The 18096-nt window shown below is 41.8% G+C and overlaps 1 long non-coding RNA gene across 1 annotated transcript; it reads left to right on the forward strand.

Moving 5' to 3' along the window:
* Window positions 1–12089: 12089 nt before the first annotated feature.
* On the forward strand, window positions 12090–14788 carry LOC142366089 (uncharacterized). Its single transcript, XR_012766713.1, has 3 exons — window positions 12090–13164; window positions 13445–13654; window positions 13784–14788. It is a non-coding gene; the product is annotated as an uncharacterized LOC142366089 (long non-coding RNA).
* Window positions 14789–18096: the final 3308 nt, after the last annotated feature.

Raw genomic sequence — 18096 nt, forward strand, 5'->3', positions numbered from 1 at the left:
CCAGTATAAATATTGAGAAGTAGCTATTTAACATATTTAGAACGGTAATTTTGATATGATGTTTAAAAAAGAAATACTCAAATCATTAGGCTGAGTTAGTGAGTTTGAGGTTGAAGCTTCTGGGTCATCCTGAGTGGCCACAGACAGGCTCTCTTCAGCTTTTCTGGAAGAACATGTAGTCCTGCCCTTTTCTGGCTAAAATGAAGAAGCATAATATTAAAATATATAAAAATACACACACACACAGGGATAAGTATTTCACCCCGCCCTGTTATTGATAATATTTCAATTTATGAATGCTAATAGCCTTATGATGATACACCTACTCTTATTAGGTGAACCTGTAAGCCCAAGATGGAGGGAATAACACCAACTCTCAGTCGGACAATCTGAGGGGTGGGTATGAGACATGAGGTAAATACTTTTGTTAGGATGAAAGAATTACATGTGAATAATACAGGCATAATAAACGTCATTAATAAACCTGTGTAAAATCTGATGGTCAATGTTATAACAGTAATATTTGCATTATTTCAAAAGTAGCATTCTTGTGTTAGTTGTAATCTAAGCCTGTGTTATGGAATATATGATTTATGAAGTCTCCGTTGGCCTAATAGCCGTGTGAACAGAGGTGTTATGCCGAGAAGTGCATTCCCATTCACGGAGCGCGCGTAAACCGTTTCAGGTGTGGATTATTACATTTATCCAAAAAAAATAATATTGAGCTGACAATGGTGTTTCATTCGTGGATCTTTTTTTCACATCTCTTCATGTAAATTAATAATACGTGTACAATTATGATAATCCGACAATTGTAGAGTTTAGAGTATTCCTATTCCTAACTATTTTTATATTATTGGACATATATTCAAAAGTAAGGGCCGTGACTAATACTTTTGTAGTCAACACGAAAGACGGTTGGATACATTTTCTATTAACAATCTCAACTCATTATAGCCCAGATGAAATGATATAAAAATGAACCTGAAACTATGAAATTTGGTTATTTTAATTTTATATACAAATTTGGACTTGTTGAGATTTGCATCCGTTAATTCAATTAGGTAAACAAATTATGATGTAGTTACTGTATATCATTTCATTCCATCACAGACTCTCCTTAAAGTACGACCAGCAGGGGGGGCACTTCTCGGCATAACACCGGCTATAAACATATCCTAGTTTAACGTTTGCTGGCTACGATTTCGCCGGCAGACACAAATACAGTACAATAATATTCTATTGACAAAATACAACCAATAATAATGTTGAATCCTACCTGTGAAAGGTAATCCCCCGACTCCTGTTCGCAACGTCTGTCTCAGCCTCATTAATGGCTGCTCCCTCAGTAATGGCCGCGGCCAGAAAGTCATGGCCGGTTGTGGCCGCGGCCTCGGCGCGCAAGCCCTTGCTGCACTAACCTCTGAATCTGTGACGGCAGAGTATGCAGCCAAGCTCTCTGTGACCCGTTCAACCCGGTCACGGGCATCAGAATCGGATATATTGTTTGACTCCACCTGGGCAGCTAACTGTACAGCAAATATGCACACCGCCCCCTACCGTAGCCTACATGATGGGTAGCACGGTCAGCAGGCGTGACGTCACTCTCCTGCGCCGCTCAGATTGCTTTTTCGTTATCGAATTGTGGGCAGTATTTTGCATGCAGACCAGGAAAACGAAAAAGCAATGTCCGCTTTGTTTTCTTTTTGATTATGGCATAGAATGTGCAGTCTTGAAGAAGAAAATTGAAATGCAATAGGATGATTGATTAGTAATTTTATTTATGAGTCAAATAATGCAGCCACATTCTTAAAATGAAAAAGCATTTCTGATAATGCATTTGAATTTTCAACTTTTACATTTCAAATTGAATTTTGGTATCTATTTGCTGAGGCATATTTTGAAAATTAAATTTCAAATGTCTTTGTCCTTTTCATTTGAATTAAGTGAAAGAATGAGCAGTCTTGAAGAAGAAAATTGAAATGCAAATAGGATGATTGATTAGTCATTTTATTTATGAGTCAAATAATGCAGCCACAGTCTTAAAATGAAAAAGCATTTCTGATAATGCATTTGAATTTGAATTTTGATCACGATTTGCTTCCATATCATTGAAGATCTGTGAGTACTCTTTGTCCCGTTTTAATGTACAGATGTTTGGTAATTTGGTTCGTTTTGAGAGTGCAATTTCGCCATCCTTAACAGTAAATGTAGAGTAATGCAGAGCCTTGTAACATATTCCTGTGACTTCGTTTGTAATCTGTAGTGCCTTATTGTGATGTCAGATGCCTCAATTGTCCTTTGGAAGGTGTTAATTGCCGTCTTTTGTGTAGTTAATGTGGTGAATTTAGCGCCTTTAATAGCCTGTTTAATGGGCGCCATTGTAATGTGTAATTACTGCGAGTTTGCCTCTAGTTGGCAGTGTTTCCCCATTTTATAGCAGCCTTGCAGTATTTTTCTATGGAAGCTAGTTTGCCTTAAATAACCGGTCAGAATGCCTTTATTTCAGAGCTTGTTTATTGATATTGTATTTTGTATATCTTTTGCTTCCTTCCTTTCTTAGACCACACACAAACACCCACAAGCTGGTTTTCTAAATGAGTAATAATTAAGAAGAGTATCACCTGATTTCCCAATTGACCCTTGTGTATTACTGTGCTGCCTTCAAGTTCACTAAAACTCTTTAAACTGAATTCTGGACTCAGTGGCGTTCTTACCGACGCACCAGGAAGACACCATACCATTCAACCAACACCTATACAGTCCACCCACCTAACCACCTGATACCTAAACCCTCCTTAACAACTATGTTTCATGGATTTGGGATGTTTCTGTGATCCCTCGAGTGTGTGGGAGGGTCCAAGCAGACAGAGAAGCTGCGCCCGAGCCATATAAGGCCAGTGTGATTTATCCACAGAGTCTTTAAAACATCAACATACATACACATACATACACACACATACCCACACGAGCACTTACACTCCTACGCCCACATACATGCACACACACATTTTTGGGCTTGCTGCTTTGTTGTGTTAACAGTCTCTGAGTCTCATTGAGAGAACAACTTTTTTAACAACTAGGTCCTCCTAAACATATCTCGGCACTCTTTCCGCCCCCCAGGGTCGGTGCTGAAACCGTGCACGGGGGAGTGAAAGACTCCAAATAAAAGACCTCCAGCTGAATTGCTGTCAAAGGCCAGCTTCCACTGGAGGGGGGAAAAGTGACGAGATCATATTTTTTTAATCAGTGGCCAGAACACTGCTGCTGTGTGTTTAAGTAGTAGCATCTATGGCATCATAAACTATAAGGTTACTTCACGCATTAATGATTAAGGTACCTCATGCAGTGACTGTGATATTGTTACTCAACAAAACATTTTATTTGTCTCCTTCCAGACATCTCTCCTGCATAACTGTTGTTCTTTCACAGCCACACCTCGTGGTAGAGAGATGGACTTCACTTGTTCCATCCTCACAGCTGCCTGCTCAACGAGATGGAGAGCATCAGGATTGCATATCAGAAATGACTATTAGTGTCTTATCCAGGCCAGACTTGAATGCTATACCTTATGAAAATGCAGAAATAAATATGCTTGTCGACAGGTCACATAGGAAAAACCCTGATGACACAAATATTACAAAAGTTGCTGTCGTAACAGCAGCTGAAGTTCTCTTAAAACGACCACAACCAAACAATTGTTCTAATCAAATAGCCAAATTGGTAGTTGTAACTAAAGCTTGTAAATTAGAGAACAAAAAAGTTGTTAACAATTACATTAGCAATCAGTATGTTCCCTCAAAAGTATGCGGGTTAACACAGCAAGGGAAAAATATGAGGACATCCACAGGTGAATCTATACGTCATAAAGAATTGATTTTAGCATTATTAGATGCTATTCAGCGGTTAGCTAAAGTAGCAATTTATAAATGTGCTGGACACATAAAAAGCTTGTTTAAATCATGGTGCAGTATTGAGTCATGGACTAGGTCATGTCTCAACAGGGGGGATAGTAACAATAAGAAACAAGGTTTTTACAACATATGGGTTTACTAATTACTTAATAAATAATAAATAAGTAAATAAATTTGTGTCTAACAGGTCAAATATATGCAAAACAGAAGCCACAGGGCACTCAAGTGACAATATGAGGATAATTCCTTAAAGCTAGAGAACCCTTTTCATCACGTTTGTATGAGTTCCATTGAATTAACTAAATGGGAAGAGAAACGATTCTGCCAAGTGATAATAAATGTTTTTACCAAATGGGTTGAAGTATTTCCATGCGCAGAAGCAGATGCACTCTCAGTAGCAAAGGCACAGGGAAAATAAATATTTCCTAGATTGGGGATTATGGAAAAACCTATAGTGATAATGGAACACGATTAGTAAACAATGTCGTCTCCCTGATGCCAAAGAACTTAAAAATATACCTTAGAAACCACTAGACATATCACCATATCAGTCAGCAGGATGACTGGAAAGACACAATGGAATAGTTATGTCAAGACTGAAGAAAAATCATAGAAGAAACAGGAAAATGGTTTCACTGTTTACCACTAGTAGTCCTAAATGTCAGATAGGGCGGATGCAAAAACTAAACTTGGTTTATTATCAAAAAGGTTTCGAGGAAAAAGCGCAGCTGGGCCGGATATCAAAAACCAAACAGTAACAAAAACAAAACATAACTAAGGTTAAACAAAACAGGACTATGACTATGACTGAACACAAGAAGAGTACTTAATTTCAGTGACTAGTGACTAGTGAGGATTTGGCAGTGAACATGAATACTAAATACTGTGGAGGGTGATTAGTGATTGAGTGCAGTTGATGGCAGGACAGGGGAAGGACTAAGGAAAGGTGGCATGACATGACAAAACTAAATACGAAACCTGAACCTAAACCTTAACAAAACTAAGAAATGGGAAAAACTAAGAACTAAACAGAAAACTAAAAACGTGCCAAAACTCCACAGACACAACACTAAACATGCATATCATTCCAATTATCGCAAGATTAATGCCATTTGAGATAATGTATGACCATTTGTACTCCCACAGTGGAAACCATTCACCAAACACGATGAAGAGAGAGAAGAAACCGTTGCAGAATACATGGTCAAAATGTTAACAAGGAGAGAAAAATCTTCTGCCAATTTTGTTCCAGGTGAACCTGTGGAGGAATCTCTGAAGACAGTAAAACCCAGAGACTGGATCCTCATCAAACCGATAAAGAAAAAGGGAAAAAGAACTGGCCCAGTCCAAAGGGGGGGACGTCCATATCAGGTACTACGTACAACACACACAAAATGTTTTTATGATGTTTTTCAGCAGCTGAAAAAGTAGAAAGGACTTCCTGAATTCACTTATCACACTGTAAACTAGTAAGACCACGACCTTCAGAAAAAGGGAAAGATTAGTTACCCACCACCGTTCTCTGAAGCATAAGTCTGACTACAAAGGGGAGCTCTCTCAACAGGAAAGGTTCATCTCAACCTCAGTGAAGAAAACAACGGCTAAAACGAGAACATAGGGTGGGGCTAAAGGTATGCAACCGGCATTCCGACATCCCGTCACTCAGACATGACGCCACTGCGACATCCCGCCATACCGACAGTTTGGTACCACCATTCCGACACTTTGATACCACCATTCCGACACTTTTTTGATCCCACCATTCCGACACTTTTTTGATACAACCATTCCGACACTTGTTGGGAGCTGTCAGGGTCGGACTGGGAAAAAAAATCGGCCCTGGCAATTTTCCCCGGGACCAGCCACCCCCTCAGTATTAATTAGTATCTCCAATCTAATTAAATAAAAATAAAAAACGAGCACAGACCGCTCAGTCAATGGCATGTACCCATAGAAAAAATACACACACATCACACAACCTGACTATTGACTGCTAACAACCATGATCAGTAACCTAATGGCATGTACCCATAGAAAAAATACACACACATCACACAACCTGACTATCGACTGCTAACAACCATGATCAGTAACCTACACAAACCCAGACACATAATGGCTCGGCGGCTAGCAATCGGATAAACCAATGAAGTGAATCAATCCTGTGAAAGAATGAAAACAAGTGAATGAAACCTGCACTCACCCATTATGAAGTTAACTCTGCCAGCCCCTCCATAACCTGCTCAGCCAACTCCTTGACGTCGGGTATGGTTGGTAACGTTACGGCGGCTAGCATTAGCAACGAGGCTGCTAGGCTTGCTAAATCGGTAAGCATTAGGCTACTGAAGAAAGCTAGTCTTTTTAGCTACGTTATATTATCATCTTTCTTCTCGGCTATAACCTTTGTTTACGGCCACTGGCCCTAACCTTTAGCCCTAGCTGTCAAATCACCGGAAGTTTTCACCGGAAGTACTCGCGCACACACAAAAGCTCTCTCCAGACATATCTTTCTTTCATTCCGCCCAGATGAAATTTAATGCCGCCCAGATGAAATTTAATGCCACTCTTTGAAAATCGGCGAAATTTAAGACATTTTATCTGCCGGTGAACCCAAGTGTCCATTGTCCTGATAAAGATCTAGCCTACCAGCTGTTGTGAGGCTTCACTTTGACAGCATTCTCAGTGGTTTAAGGTAAAATAAATTGAGGCAATTGTCACAAAAACAAATAGCATCCGTTTTACACTGCCAAATGAAATATTGGCTACACAATGAGCCCCTCGTCAGCCCTCATCATCAGTAAATTTCTGAGTGGGTGCGATCAGTCTTGCTTGACTTGCGTGTTGGAATGTCTCTCTCTCGGGCATTTGTAGCTGGTGCAGCCCTATTATTGCATGGCGAGCTGTCCACGCGTGTGGTGCTGAAATCGCGTGTCGGAATGGTGGTATGTTGAAAAGAAAAAATCATACCGCCATTCCGACAAAAGAAAAAATGAAATTCGGAATGACGGGACGTTTCATTTCTTAAAAAAATGTCACCATTCCGACAATTGAACGTCAATGTCGGAATGTCGGAATGGCAGCATGTAACCGCGGCTAAAATAAGACAGGAAAATGGACAGACATGGGCCGTGGCATCCATTCAGATTACCAGGATTTTGTGGGTTAAGAGGAACTACCTGTGTATTGTTTATCATTACCTTTTATTATAGTATTTCCAATTTTATGGTATGAAGCATGGATTAACAAAAATGAAGATGATGCGGAACAGAGTACCACCACTGCTCCCGTGACACCGCGGGTGCCACATAGAAATTGGGTTTAGGCCTTATACACACAGAACAATACCAAGAAAAATATAAGAAAGACATTCATACATAGACATAGATGTTCACATATAGGCTGCTGAAGGCAGCAAAGACCTGCTCACCCAGTAAAGTTCAATATTAATATGTACTATTCAACTGAGATCTGCAAAACCGTGAGTTAAAATATTAAGGAGTCCATAGTCAGTGTGAAAAAAAACTACAGAGATAAATGACTGTATGTACGTTAAAACAGAGATGAGAAATTGAGAAAAATAATTGTTTGCTCGTTTGTTTGTATGTATGTATTGGAATGTGATCTGTGCATAAACTGTTTTGGGTTGTAATTATCCAGTAGTGTCTCAGTAAAACAACAGACTGGGGGAAACATAACAAAGTCAGCAAAAAACAGTGTTCCGCTGATCTGATCAGTTGCTCAAGTGTACTCCATTCAAACTGGTTGGCTATTAAAGGGACATAAAATGGGGAAGGCTTGTTTAGAAGAAAATAGGAATAGAGATGTGAATGTCAAATACATGTTTTAACGGGACACAGATAATATTAAATAGGCCACTCAGACGAGATGGAAAAAGAAGTTGGTTTTTAAGGAAATCTCAGTGCGGAAGGAGACAAAAAATTATTGAAAGCAATTGAAGAATGCCTTTCTGAAGTATGGTTTACCACAGATAAGTAGCTTTGTGACCAAGCACAGGGTAGATCACTGTACGGCCCAGTTATATAATTCAATCAAATCAAATCGAATTTATTTATATAGCACATTTCATGTACAAACAAGTCAAGGTGCTTTACACAGAGTAAAAGCATTGCAGCAGGGAGTGGAAGAAGCATTTAAAATACATAAAAGAATATAAAGAGAAACAAATAAAATCATTTAAATAAATTTAGAAACAAGCAACAGTCCAGATAAGTTCAAAGATAGCGTGCAGATTTCATGCATAGACACATGAGAAAAGAAATGTTTTTAACCTGGATTTAAAAATGTCTCCATCTGGTGAAAGTTTAATCTCCACTAGCAGTTTGTTCCACTTGTTGCAGCGTAACAGCTAAATGCTGCTTCTCCATGTTTAGTATGGACTCTGGACTGGACCAGCTAACCTGAGTCCTTGGATCTGAGAACTCTGATAGGTTATATTCTCTGAACATATCACAGATGTATTTTGACCTAAACCGTTCTGGGATTTGTAAACCATCAGCAGGCTTTAAATGGATCCTGCTATCAGATAGGCAGTGAGTATGTAGCCGGCTACACGATAGTAAAGCGCATGGAACGGATTTTGTCGTTGAAAAAGCTAGACCTAGATGACAAAATCACACTTAAAGATGTGAATTTAATGCAGGAAGCAGCGTGTACGATGGACAAGCAGCGTTGGGCTGAGAGGGTTGCCAGTCAAGACCCTACGGGTCTTTGGAGAAACCATGAGGGTTTGATGGTGGCGCCCCCAGATTTTTTAGGTCTGCTCATTCAGCAAGCACACGGGCAAGCCCATGTTGCAAGGGGGGAAGTTAAGAGAAAGATCACACAAGAGTACGGGGTTTTTGGGCACCGTACTTGCTCGAACAGGCTGATCACGTCATCGGAAGATGTGCCATTTGTTTGAAAAATAATGTTAGGAGAGGTATGACAATTCCTCCAGGGCACATTCCGACTTCAAAAGGCCCTATGCTGGAGTTAGTAATGGATTTTGTTGACATGATAAAACCAGTGGAAGGTAAAAGGTATATGTTGGTGGTAGTGGTGGACAGGTTCTCACGATGGCCAGAGGCCGATTTGCAAATGACACCGCATTAGTTGGTGACAAGCAGACGAATGCAAACAAACGGGAAAGGTCCAAGTTTATCTCTGTTGGAAGATGAAATGAAGACATACGTTAAGTATATGGTTACTTTACATAGGAACATATCCACGTATGTCATGGACAGGCAAAAACAGGACCACGAGCAGGAGAAGCTTGCGGAGCAAAAGAGAGACATTTTGCAGCCAGAGGACAAAGTGTTCGTGAAGGTCTTTAGGAGAAAGTGGTTTAACGCACGCCGGGAAGGACCAGTTGAAGTTGTGCGCAGCACAGGGACAGCGGTCCAAGTAAAAGGGTCTACAAAGATTTGGGGTCATCAATTAAGCGTCTTTGAGCATTTGGAAAAGCGCTATATAAAACTTAGGTATTATTATTATTATTATTATCAATTTGCAAAACGTGCCAACGGGGGCCTCCTCTCCAGAAAGCAATCTAACAAAGATCAAAGAGAACAACAATGACGCTTCGAGAAGTGGCAGAGAGTCATCTGTACCAAGGAGGCCAAAGTCCGGCCGCAGAAAGACCAAACCCGAGAGATACGGCGATTAAGGTAATAGTGGCCGAGGGTCAGTCGGCCCAGCCTCCATGCGAGTGCAAAGTGGTGGACGTGGGAAGACCCCATCGACCACAGTGGAAAGACAACTACGGAAAGCTGATAACCTACTCAAACGTCACCATCAACGCACTACCAAAGTATGTACTGAGTAATGAGGCAAGGAGGAAAAAAAAAGAAGGAGACTGTAGTCTTTATGTGCGTCATGTTCAGAAAAGGGATCAAGGAATGTATACGTGTATAGATTTTGGGTCCCCAACCCAGGGGAAAGAAGGGCGTAATAGAGCTGAACCTGAAGTCAAATATGTAAGGTTAAGGTTAAGAAATGGAGGGGCGGAAACAAAGACGATAATTCCTGAAGCAACACCTGTCTCAACACAACTCCCTCCACTCGTACACACATCCAAAGGGGAAATAATAGAACCGGCAACCACTAGTGTTGCTCGGGGGACTGTAGCGAAAATGAACACTACCTCCAATAACAATAACAGGATAGGGAGTACCACGGCGAAATCTGCTCCGCCAACAAGCGCGGTGGAGAAAAAGGAGGTACCATCGGACACCATTTACCATGTCAATAGGAAATTAGACAAAGAGACACTAGATTTTGAACAGCAAGAAAATGACGCAGCTGCGGGTGAACAGACCATTTATAAAAGAGAAAATAAATAGAGGGCATTTGGGTTTGATTCTTCGGTATTGCAAATTACTGACCCATGGGCTAATAAGAACATGTGGTTCCAACAACTGACTCATTCCGTACGGCGAGCCACACTTGATAACTGCCCCTGCTTTGTAAAGGTTCCAGCACCAAACATGTGGCCGTCAATTCTGGAGACAATACCTGAGCCACTTAGTCCCTTGTGTCAGGAGTATGCGTTATCTTGGTTGTTATATAATCAACAAGCACCAACGGATAGGTGGTTGGCTCTGTCAAAACATCTATTTACACCCAAAAAGGAATGTACATGGTTAAGTGATTTGCCATATCTTAATTTACAAGATCAACAGGAGAAGGGGGCAGCAGCACGGCCCGATCCAAGGGAAGTAGTGGCCGTTAAGGCCAAAACTCTGTTTTTTCTCAAACGACACTCACGGTGCGGTAGCCAGGGATGTTCGTAGGAATATCAGAGTGCGATAGCTATAAGATGCAAGTCAGAAGAGAAGCAAACAACAAGATTGAAGGCCAGACAAGGGTAACTTTCCATGCCCCGGATAAACGAGAGAGTAGGACCCTGTGGGTTAAACATGAACTCCTCCCTGTAAATGTGACCATTGGAACCGTTAAAGACATATGGTGGGTGTGTGGTAATAAAGTATATCTATTTTTACCACATGGATGGACAGGTTGTTGTTTTATGGCTAGTCTAAAACTGCCATACTGGGTCGTTACAATCCAACAAGAACCACCAGCTGAGGAAATTCACCCCATTGACAGTTCGGCGAACAGGAAAAAGAGGAGAACCAAGCACAAAAGCCATTATTGGAAAGGTGAAGGTGGAATGAAGACACGGAAGAGGTGCAAGCAGAGGATGATATCATGGATATGTATCCACTTTAAAGATACAACTAAGACAATCATGCAGTAGGAGTGGACGGCCATTTTGTTAACCCAGTTTTCTCCTGTTTATATTACTCTAGGGAGGTAAGATGACTGTATTTTTGGTTTGCATTAATTTTGTCAGGAAAGTAAACTATATTCAAGATAGACCTGTTTTGTTTGTTATTTTGGCCAGGGTCCACTCCAACTCGTGTTCCTAAGAAATGTGCTCATTGCGGAGTTGCCAGTTGAGTGAGGAAAGGTTGAAACCAGACTAGAAAAGAGGTTCTGTTTCTAGCACCATGCACGCCACTCCTGGGATGGAAGGCCTAGCGGTTATTACCACAAACATATTTTATAGTTTTATACTGAGTGAGACGTTTTTACATGGTTTATCACTTATTTCTGACAGTGTGCAGTCTTATTAATCTTGTCTACATTTATGATACAGTGTTTTACTTAACAATCTGCTATTGCAGTGGTGTGGCCAGACGCCAAGGTGTTCCAACTCTGTACGGGAGTTTTGACAGATGTAAGGGGGGAATGACTAGGCTGAGGCTAACAGGATAAGATGGGTGGACACAAGTAGATACACATGTCACATACACACTAATATAGAAATTAGGGGAATTAGGAAACAACATATACAGGTATAGTAAGTAGGACTCTGGAAGCGGAGTTTGGACACATCGTGCGACAATTATGTAATCATGCAATATACTGTAGCATAAGTTAATTTTCCGGCAAGATACTGGTGGGTGTTTTCTTTTCTTTCTTCTCAGGATGACATTCTGGGAAATGGGAAACGAACTGAGACACTGGCTGTCCAGGGACCCCCACGGAATGGACTCAGAGACTTGAGACGGGGTGATGCAAATGGACTGTGGGACCCTGGACAGGAGAATACGATAAAGGAAAATGGACGTTGGATAACAAAAGATGGAAACTAAGCTGCACGGCTACTCCACTGCAAATGCATTGATATTTTTCAGTGGTACTAGTTTGCTAAAACTCTAGAATTGTGTGGATTGAGTTATAATCATGAAAAATGTAATCGTTGATGTTATAATCTTGGTTGCTGTTATGAACCATTTCAATCTGCATTGTATGCCATAATGGAGTGTGAACTTATATGTTACTTGTGATATTGTTGTCATTATGCTTTTGATATAGCCTATTCTCTGTAATACAGTAGGAGCCACGCTTTGTGGACATAATAGGACGAAATTGGACCAAATTGACCATAAAGGTCCTGAAATTAGACGTTAATGGTAAAGGTAATTGTTAATATGAAACAGGGATTGCTTGCTTAGATTGGCACCAGAGTGAGATTCTCTTAGGTCATCCAATCTTTTTCCCCACCTTTTAGGAAAGGGTGGTTTTTTATCGACTGGATGACAACTGACCTGCGGGTTCCCCACAGGGACACACAGATTGTATGGGAGAGCAGGACATGAATGTTTAGTCATGTCAGGAGACTGATGAGCTGTGTGACTGGAGGGAGACCGGTAGGCTGGTTTACTGTAGCCGAATTTGGACTAATTATATGATAGATTTAGCTTACCTAGTCTAAAATAGTTAAAATAATGTGCGCATAGACACGTAAATAGGAGTTTAACTAATCAGTTGACTCAGAAATTGAGGGCTTATGATATATTAAGAGATTGGGCAATCAATAATGTCGAACAAGTGAAGTCTTTGTTGATGCAGGTTCATGGGTTTGACCATTTACCATGACACATATTGTAGAGGCCATTTTGTGTTTCGGGACTCTAAGGCCCAATCCCAATTCACCCCTTGGCACTACCCCTTACCCCTTCCCCTCCGTTTTGCGCGTTCACGTGTAGGGGTAGGGCTGTCCCAAATCCCTTCCAAAGCCCTTCCCCTTAGCCCTACCCCTACGTTGTAGCCCTTGAAACGGAGGGCTTCGGCCAGGCAGACTCCGTTTGAAGGGGTATGATATATTTCCCAGAGTACAACGCGACTACCGGGAGATCGTGAGTCTTTTTAAAAATGGCAGAAGCAAGAGCACCACACAAATGTAAGTTCTTCTATTTTTTGCCATAATTTAACTGTTTTAATCGTTTTAGGTTGTGATAACTGGTGTATTGTGTGAGTTTAACATGGTGGCAATGTGTAGTTATTTTCTGTTATAAACGCACATGGTAAAAGTCGCTATTACTATGGAGTAATCGGTCAATGCATGTGCTGCGACAGTCGCAAAACAACAAAGTTGTCGTTTTTGAAATTGTAACTCGAATATTTACAAGCAATGTAGTTGGTTAACCACAAGTATTCATATACGTGACTGTGATTCACAGGGACTCAAGCACAAACAAAGAGCCTGATCAGGTTTAGCGCCGAAAACGAAGATCTGTTTCTAAAGTCATCCCCATCCCCAAAAAGAAGTAGGAAGTCCAATCCCATAATGTATTACCTGATACAGGAGAGCCTGAAGGAGCAGAAGCGCCACGAGCAGAAAACGGAGCGCTTTTTAGCTCTGTTTGAGCGCATGATAGACAAACTTTACGGTGAGTTGATGCGCCATGCACCTATTGTACACACAGCCACCAGTACTGCATTCTGAAACACCTTTTTTTAATTTTTTACAATGGATGAAAGTGCATGCTTAAATGTCATGTCGTGTCTTGTTCCCCCAGAACATCACTGAGCCCATGCAGCACCTCCGATGCGCCATGCACCTTCGCTGTTCCTGCTCCGGTCATCTCGTTCTCGATGATTGCACTGTTGCCCGTTTATGTTCATATTGTTTATATTCATATTGTTTATATTCATACTGTTTATTGTCCATATTTGCACCACACACTTTAAGCTGTTATTTCTGAAAATAAGCTGCCTTACCAGTCTGTAATGTGAGTAGCCTAATAAAACAACAAAAGGTTTGTGAGCATGATTATCACATCAACATCATATGAACGACTGGAACGGATATTGGTATGAAGAGATTTATTATACAAGGGATAACAAAAAAATTGGGGTACATGTTGTGGTCCAATCGGCAATAATTTGTAGGATGACCCGTCTGCTGGAAAGAAAAACATGGAAAGATCAGGCTTTTATCCTCCCAAACAAACACATTGATAGCACACACAATGCAGTGCATTTATTTATGTCATCAAATCTGAACCTGGTACAAAGAAAACCGCTTCAAAAACGCATGAGCTATGTTTATCCCAAACGGAACGAGGCGAGTAACAAAGGCTAAACGTTAGCTTATGCTTTCAGCTAGGTTAGCCAGGTTAGAATACTACTCCAATCAGCAAATCCAACGAGACAAGCAAATTGTTTCCATATTACACGATATCACAAATGTACAGTTAGAAGCACTTTCATATATACACACACACATACATTATCATATTCACACGCCGGCTCTGGAAGCTACCAGCTGCTCACTCACACGCGTTATTTGCATTAATTTATCATTCTACTTACCGTAACAAGATCCAGCAATGCTCCCAGATGTCGAAGATGCCTTCGCCTGATGGCACTCCGTCAATTCAACGCAGATATTTCAAAAAAATTCCGAATAGCCCAGGACAGCGCGAACACCACAGCAGCAGGCATGTTTGTTTACGTCTGGCTAAAGCTGTCGCTTTTGGTTACGTAACAACTGACGGCGCGGACTTATGACGTACGTGAGTGTGAAGGGGTGTCCCAATACGAAGGGGTATGTTTTCAGCCCTCCGCCTACCCCTACGTTTGAAGGGGCGAGGGGTAGGGGTGAGGGGTAGGCGAAGGGGTAGGAAAATAGAATTGGGATTGGGCCTAAGTAGTCCCGAAGGGGGGAATGAGGTGTATGGACCCACAGACAAAATGGAGGAACAGGCCTTACTGAGTTCATTGAGTCCACAGCTATGTAAGTTCATCAAGTGCATAATTGTTGCGCGCGCCTCCGCGCGTCTCCGTGCAAGACACTGAGATACACTGGAAAAGAAACGCTTAACATGACCAAATAAGGTAGATTTGATAGGAGACATCCTTAAAGTTAGACCATATCTCTTGGCTTAACGCCTGGACAAGTGGCCTTGAAAAACCTTTAAAGAGTGAGGACTTTCTCTCCAAGAGCAGAGAGGATTTCATAGGGCTATTGGACACAGACTTTCTCCAGAAGATGCATTTTCTCTAAATTGGGCACGAACCTGACGACAGAAATAAAGATTTCTTTTGTTCGACTAAGTTCGTGTCAGCAGCTTTCTTCATCACTCATTTTCTACACCGGTTTTTGAGGCGACCTCTCTCAGATTCACAACAAAATCGTTGTCTTAAAGATGATTGTTGGACGGAGAAATTTAAGTTCATTCTTCCGGCGAACAGTTCAAAACCAGTGTGCCTCATATGCTCCGAAAACGTGGCATTAATTAAAAGCGGCAACGTGAAGCGCCACTATCAAACAAAGCACAGCTCTTTTGAGCAAAGTTATCCCCTGAAGTCCGAGCTGAGGGCATGCAAAATAAGCGAACTGCAAGCACAGTAAGACAGGTCTACCCGACTCATCACACATACATTTACAGCCCAGCAACGTGCAAACAAATGTTCCTTAAAAGTAGCGTGGATTTTGGGGCAACATAAAAAAACATTTAGTGATGGGGCCGTTGTGAAAGAGTGCTTAAACGCCGTTGCTGAGACATTATTTGAGGGAAAACAAAAAGACGAGATTTGTGAAAAAATCAAACATATCCCGATGTCAGCTACAACAGCAACCAGAAAGTCAGAAATATTACCAGATGATGTACTGGCACAACTTGATGCAGCTATTCAGAGTGCACCATGCCTGTCTTTGGCCATTGATGAGTCTACAGATGTTACTGACAATGCCCAGCTTTTGGTGTATGAGAGATTTTTTCACAAAGATAAGAAGGAGCTCTGTGAGGACCTGCTGGGTCTAATGCCACTTGAAACACACACAAGAGGAGAGGACATATATGCAGCAATAAAAGAGATAATGAGAAAGAGGGGCATAGATATGAAGCGGGTTGTCTCGGTCACCACAGATGGTGCCCCTTCCATGGTGGGAAAAGAGAAGGGGGCTGTGCCCCGGATGAAAGAGGACAACCCAGATCTTATTGCTTATCACCGTCTCATCCATCAGACTGTTCTGTGTGCCACTCTATCAGAACAATTTGCTGAAATAATGAACACAGTGATGAAACTCATCAACTTCCTTAGGGCATCCTCATCCCTTCAGCATCGCCTCCTGAGAGAATTCCTGGAAGATGTTGAGGCAAAGGCTAATGACCTGCTACTGCACAACAATGTGAGGTGGCTGAGTAAATGCACTGGGATGTTTCTGGTCTGTTCGAAAAGAAATACGGATAAGCAACTTTTTTTTCTTGAAAAGTATGCCCTCATTTGCTCCTTATTTTAAGAACAAAGAAGAGAAAATGTTAAGTCAATGCTCTGTTTGCTTTTTAGTTGTTTTTTGAGTTGACTTTTTTACTTGAATTGTAGGCCTTTGATTCCTCAGGTTGGGACCTCTTTAATTTAAGAGAAAAATTATATTCCACTCGGTTTGCACTTTTTTATTTATTTTTTATTTATTTTTTCTTTAATCTGAAATAAAGGCCTTGAATTTATTTGATTTGGACCACTTTTATTTATGGTAAAAGAGATAGTTGTGCACTCAGTTCATTTCCTGCATTGGAAATTAACCATAGATATTGTTGAAACCATATGAAAATGTGGACATAGGGGAAGGCTTTAAGACACAAGCTGGACTTCGGTTCGGACCTTCTACTTGGACAAAATTTAATAACTGGACCTCAGTGACTTTTAATTGAATACCCCTGCTCTAGATGCTGAAAAAGCATTTGATAAAGTTAACTGGAAATTCTTATTTGCAGCATTAAACAAACATTGCAGGAGGAGGAGTTGTCCTGCTGGTTCGGGGTCTGTAGTGGCTGGGGAGCTGCTGGCCCCCAGATGCGCCCGCTGCGCCACACCCAAGCGGAGATGGGGGATGGATGCATGTACTGTGCGAGTGTGTGTCGATGTGTGTTTATTTATTTTTGTATTTTTTTTTTTATTATTATGAATTTTTTTTTACATTTATTTATTTCTTTAAATTTTATTCTATTTTTTTTCTTATATGATTTATGGGGTGACTGGGTCTGGGTCTTGCTGTCTTCTGGCCTGCTTGTGCTGTTCCTGATGGGGGGTGCGTGGGCATTGCCTCTCCCCGCTGCTCGTGGCCTCCACCACCTGTGGGCAGGTTTTGACTCCCGGGGAACTGGGGCGTGCGCTGGCCCACTGCGCTTGGCTGTCTGGGGCGCCTGGCCCTCTCGGGTGTTGGGCGGGGCCCCTGCTGGGGGGTTTGGTGGCGCTCGGGCTCGCGGGGGGCGGTTCTGGCGCGCGGCCCATGTCTGGGTGGCAGGGGCTTGGCGGGGCTGGTAGGCTGCCACCTCTGGTCACCGGGGGGCCTCTGCCCTATGCTTGTGGAGGCTCTGCGCAGGGGCTTCCTCTGCTGTCTTCTGGGGGGATGCGTGGTTGTCCCTATGGTGGGCTTCCCGGGTTCTGTGCTCCTTGGGGGCTGTTGGTGGCCTGGGTCTGGGGGCCCTCTCAGCCTGCTTCTGATTGCTCGGGGGGGGGGTGGATTGTGGCCCTATACACTTATACACTCATAATTAAGCATGGTTATTATGTGGGACCATTTATGTGTATTGCATGTTCATGGACACACACGCACACACACACACACACACACACACACACACACACTAGCCCAGTAGCATGCTCGCTAAGCAGTTGTTGTGCTGTCCTGTGGTTTAAGGTCATCTGTATCCACAGTTGTATTATATGTGATTGCTGCTGCTTGTGCTTTTTTGTTTGTTTGTTTGTGTGTTTGTTCTCTGCTTGTCTGCTTACAGGTGCTCCTGGTGCTTCTAAGGTTGGATTCACCACAAAAGTCATGAATTGTCTTCAGTTTTGTTTTTACAGGTGTAGCAGCTGGTTG

This window comes from Odontesthes bonariensis, chromosome 17 (genome assembly GCF_027942865.1).
Source record: "Odontesthes bonariensis isolate fOdoBon6 chromosome 17, fOdoBon6.hap1, whole genome shotgun sequence".
In the NCBI taxonomy this organism is placed as follows: Eukaryota; Metazoa; Chordata; class Actinopteri; order Atheriniformes; family Atherinopsidae; genus Odontesthes; species Odontesthes bonariensis.